Consider the following 5947-nt stretch of genomic DNA (forward strand, 5'->3'; position numbering starts at 1 on the left):
GGGACCGTAATGTTGCAACCACACACACGTTGACCTGCTGTGAGGAAAAAACGATTTAGTACATTTCAAACATGGAAAAAGTCATTTTAAAATCAACATGAAAAACCAAAATCCCAAATGTATCAAACACAAAAAAATGCTTACCGAAGAAAGAAAATGTATCGTGCCAGGCACCCTCCTCCCGCCCTGTGGTGCAAGTGATGTCCCCTCTCCAAAAATGTACTCAATGGGACCGTAAGGTTGCAACCACACATACGTTGACCTGCTGTGAGGAAAAAAACGAGTTAGTATATTTCAAACATGAAAAAGGTCATTTTAAAATCAACATGAAAAACAAAAATTCCAAAAGTAACAAACACAAAAAAATGGTTACCGAAGAAAGAAATTGTATCGTGCTAGGCACCCTCCTCCCGCCCTGTGGTGCAAGTGATGTCCCTCTCTCCAAAAATGTACTCAATGGGACCATAATGTTACAACCACACACACGTTGACCTGCTGTGAGGAAAAAACGAGTTCATACATTCCAAACATGAAAAAGATCATTTTAAAAATTAATATGAGAAACCGAAATTCCAAAAGTATCAAACACAAAAAAATGCTTACCGAAGAAAGAAAATGTATCGTGCTAGGCACCCTCCTCCCGCCCTGTGGTGCAAGTGATGTCCCTCTCTCCAAAAATGTACTCAATGGGACCGTAATGTTGCAACCACACACATGTTGAACTGCTGTGAGGAAAAAACGAGTTAGTACATTTCAAACATGAAAAAACTCATTTTAAAATCAACATGAAGAACCAAAATTCCAAAAGCATCAAACACAAAAAAATGCTTACCGAAGAAAGAAAATGTATCATGCTAGGCACCCTCCTCCCGCTCTGTGGTGCAACTGATGACCCTCTCTCCAAAAATGTACTCAATGGGACCATAATGTTGCAACCACACACACGTTGACCTGCTGTGAGGAAAAAACGAGTCAGTACATTTCGAACATGAAAAGGTCATTTTAAAATCAACATGAAAAACCAAAATTCCAAAAGTATCAAACACAAAAAAATGCTTACCGAAGAAAGAAAATGTATCGTGCTATGCACCCTCCTCCCGCCCTGTAGTGCAAGTGATGTCCCCTCTCCAAAAATGTACTCAATGGGACCATAATGTTGCAGCCACACACACGTTGACCTGCTGTGAGGAAAAAATGAGTAAGTACATTTCAAACATGAAAAAAGTAATTTTAAAATCAACATGAAAAACCAAAATTCCAAAAGTATCAAACACAAAAAAATGCTTACCGAAGAAAGAAAATGTATCGTGCTAGGTACCCTCCCCCGTCCCTGTGGAGCAAGTGATGTCCCTCTCTCCAAAAAAGTACTCAATGGGACCATAATGTTGCAACCACACACACGTTGACCTGCTGTGAGGAAAAAACGAGTTAGTACACTTCAAACAGGAAAAAGGTCATTTTAAAATCAACATGAAAAACAACAATTCCAAAAGTAACAAACACAAAATAATTCTTACCGAAGAAAGAAAATGTATCATGCTAGGCACCCTCCTCCCGCCCTGTGGTGCAACTGATGTCCCTCTCTCCAAAAATGTACTCAATGGGACCGTAATGTTTCAACCACACACACGTTGACCTGCTGTGAGGAAAAAACGAGTTAGTATATTTCAAACATGAAAAAGGTCATTTTAAAATCAAAATGAAAACAAAAATTCCAAAAGTAACAAACACAAAATTATGCTTACCGAAGAAAGAAAATGTATCGTGCTAGGCACCGTCCTCCCGCCCTGTGGTGCAACTGATGTCCCTCTCTCCAAAAATGTACTCAATGGGACCATAATGTTGCAACCACACACACGTTGACCTGCTGTGAGGAAAAAACGAATTAGTACATTTCAAACATGAGAAAAGTCATTTTAAATTCAGCACGAAAAACCAAAATTCCAAAAGTATCAAACACAAAAAAATGCTTACCAAAGAAAGAAATTGTATCGTGGTAGGCACCCTTCTCCCGCCCTGTGGTGCAAGTGATGTCCCTCTCTCCAAAAATGTACTTAATGGGACCATAATGTTGCAACCACACACACGTTGACCTGCTGTGAGGAAAAAACGAGTTAGTACATTCCAAACATGAAAAAGGTCATTTGAAAATCAACATGAAAAACCAAAATTCCAAGAGTATCAAACACAAAAAAATGCTTACCGAAGAAAGAAAATGTATCGTGCTAGGCCCCCTTCTCCCGCCCTGTGGTGCAACAGATGTCCCTCTCTGCAAAAATGTACTAAATGGGACCATAAAGTTGCAACCACACACACGTTGACCTGCTGGGAGGAAAAAACTAGTTAGTACATTCCAAACATGAAAAAGGTCATTTTAAAATCAACATGAAAAACCAAAATTCCAAATGTAACAAACACAAAAAAATGCTTACCGAAGAAAGAAAATGTATCGTGCTAGGCACCCTCCTCCTGCCCTGTGGTGCAAGTGATGTCCCCTCCCCAAAAATGTACTCAATGGGACCGTAAGGTTGCAACCACACATACGTTGACCTGCTGTGAGGAAGAAACGAGTTAGTATATTTCAAACATGAAAAAGGTCATTTTAAAATCAACATGAAAAACAAAAATTCCAAAAGTAACAAACACAAAAAAATGCTTACCGAAGAAAGAAATTGTATCGTGCTAGGCACCCTCCTCCCGCCCTGTGGTGCAAGTGATGTCCCTCTCTCCAAAAATGTACCCAATGGGACCATAATGTTGCAACCACGCACACGTTGACCTGCTGTGAGGAAAAAACGAGTTCATACATTCCAAACATGAAAAAGATCATTTTAAAAATTAACATGAAAAACCGAAATTCCAAAAGTATCAAACACAAAAAAAAGGTTACCGAAGAAAGAAAATGTATCGTGCTAGGCACCCTCCTCCCGCCCTGTGGTGCAAGTGATGTCCCTCTCTCCAAAAATGTACTCAATGGGACCATAATGTTGCAACCAAACACACGTTGACCTGCTGTTAGAAAATAACGAGTTAGTACATTTCAAACATGAAAAAGGTCATTATAAAATCACATTAAAAACCAAAATTCCAAAAGTATCAAACACAAAAAATGCTTACCGAAGAAAGAAAATGTATCATGCTAGGCACCCCCCTCCCGCTCTGTGGTGCAACTGCTGACCCTCTCTCCAAATATGTACTCAATGGGACCATAATGTTGCAACCACACACACGTTCACCTGCTGTGAGGAAAAAATGAGTAAGTACATTTCAAACATGAAAAAAGTAATTTTAAAATCAACATGAAAAACCAAAATTCCAAAAGTATCAAACACAAAAAAATGCTTACTGAAGAAAGAAAATGTATCGTGCTAGGTACCCTCCCCCGTCCCTGTGGAGCAAGTGATGTCCCTCTCTCCAAAAAAGTACTCAATGGGTCCATAATGTTGTAACCACACACACGTTGACCTGCAGTGAGGAAAAAACGAGTTAGTACCTTTCAAACATGAGAAAGGTCATTTTAAATCAGCACGAAAAACCAAAATTCCAAAAGTATCAAACACAAAAAAAAATGCTTACCGAAGAAAGAAATTGTATCGTGCTAGGCACCCTCCTCCCGCCCTGTGGTGCAACTGATGTCCCTCTCTCCAAAAATGTACTCAATGGGACCATAATGTTGCAACCACACACACGTTGACCTGCTGTGAGGAAAAAACGGGTTTATACGTTCCAAACATGAAAAAGGTCATTTTAAGAATCAACATGATAAACCAAAATTCCAAAAGTATCAAACACAAAAAAATGCTTACCGAAGAAAGAAAATGTATCGTGCTAGGCACCCTCCTTCCGCACTGTGGTGCAACTAATGTCCCTCTCTCCAAAAATGTACTCAATGGGACCATAATGTTGCAATCACACACACGTTGATCTGCTGAGAGGATAAAACGAGTTAGAACATTCAAAACATGAAAAAGGTCATTTTAAAATCAACATGAAAAACCAAAATTCCAAAAGTATCAAACACAAAAAAATGCTTACCAAAGAAAGAAAATGTATCATGCTAGGCACCCTCCTCCCGCCCTGTGGTGCAACTGATGTCCCTCTCTCCAAAAATGTACTCAATGGGACCGTAATGTTTCAACCACACACACGTTGACCTGCTGTGAGGAAAAAACGAGTTAGTATATTTCAAACATGAAAAAGGTCATTTTAAAATCAAAATGAAAAACAAAAATTCCAAAAGTAACGAACACAAAATTATGCTTACCGAAGAAAGAAAATGTATCGTGCTAGGCACCGTCCTCCCGCCCTGTGGTGCAACTGATGTCCCTCTCTCCAAAAATGTACTCAATGGGACCATAATGTTGCAACCACACACACTTTGACATGCTGTGAGGAAAAAACGAATTAGTACATTTCAAACATGATAAAGGTCATTTTAAATTCAGCACGAAAAACCAAAATTCCAAAAGTATCAAACACAAAAAAATGCTTACCAAAAAAAGAAAATGTATCATGCTAGGCACCCTCCTCCCGCCCTGTGGTGCAACTGATGTCCCTCTCTCCAAAAATGTACTCAATGGGACCGTAATGTTTCAACCACACACACGTTGACCTGCTGTGAGGAAAAAACGAGTTAGTATATTTCAAACATGAAAAAGGTCATTTTAAAATCAAAATGAAAAACAAAAATTCCAAAAGTAACAAACACAAAATTATGCTTACCGAAGAAAGAAAATGTATCGTGCTAGGCACCGTCCTCCCGCCCTGTGGTGCAACTGATGTACCTCTCTCCAAAAATGTACTCAATGGGACCATAATGTTGCAACCACACACACTTTGACCTGCTGTGAGGAAAAAACGAATTAGTACATTTCAAACATGATGAAGGTCATTTTAAATTCAGCACGAAAAACCAAAATTCCAAAAGTATCAAACACAAAAAAATGCTTACCGAAGAAAGAAATTGTATCGTGCTAGGCACCCTCCTCCCGCCCTGTGGTGCAAGTGATGTCCCTCTCTCCAAAATTGTACTTAATGGGACCATAATGTTGCAACCACACACACGTTGACCTGCTGTGAGGAAAAAACGAGTTAGTACATTCCAAACATGAAAAAGGTCATTTTAAAATCAACATGAAAAACCAAAATTCCAAAAGTACAAACACAAAAAAATGCTTACCAATGAAAGAAAATGTATCGTGCTAGGCACCCTCCTCCCGCCCTGTGGTGCAAGTGATGTCCCTCTCTCCAAAAATGTGCTCAATGGGACCATAATGTTGCAACCACACACACGTTGACCTGCTGTGAGGAAAAAACGAGTTAGTACATTTCAAACATGAAAAAGGTCATTTTAAAATCAACATGAAAAACAAAAATTCCAAAAGTATCAAACACAAAATAATGCCTACCGAAGAAAAAAAATGTATCGTGCTAGGCACCCTCCTCCCACCCTGTCGTGCAAGTGATGTCCCTCTCTCCAAAAATGTACTCAATGGGACCATAATGTTGCAACCAAACACACGTTGACCTGCTGTGAGGGAAAAACGAGTTAGTACATTTCAGACATGAAAAAGGTCATTATAAAATCAACATGAAAAACCAAAATTCTAAAACCTTCAAACACAAAAAAATGCTTACCGAAGAAAGAAAGTGTATCCTGCTAGGCACCCTCCTCCCGCCCTGTGGTGCAAGTGATGTCCCTCTCTCCAAAAATGTACTCAATGGGACCATAATGTTGCAACCACACACACGTTGACCTGCTGTGAGGAAAAAACGAGTTCATACATTCCAAACATGAAAAAGATCATTTTAAAAATTAACATGAAAAACCGAAATTCCAAAAGTATCAAACACAAAAAAATACTTACCGAAGAAAGAAAATGTATCGTGCTAGGCACCCTCCTCCCGCCCTGTGGTGCAAGTGATGTCCCTCTCTCCAAAAATGTAC

The sequence above is a fragment of the Schistocerca cancellata genome, unplaced genomic scaffold (genome assembly GCF_023864275.1).
Source record: "Schistocerca cancellata isolate TAMUIC-IGC-003103 unplaced genomic scaffold, iqSchCanc2.1 HiC_scaffold_1099, whole genome shotgun sequence".
In the NCBI taxonomy this organism is placed as follows: domain Eukaryota; kingdom Metazoa; phylum Arthropoda; class Insecta; order Orthoptera; family Acrididae; genus Schistocerca; species Schistocerca cancellata.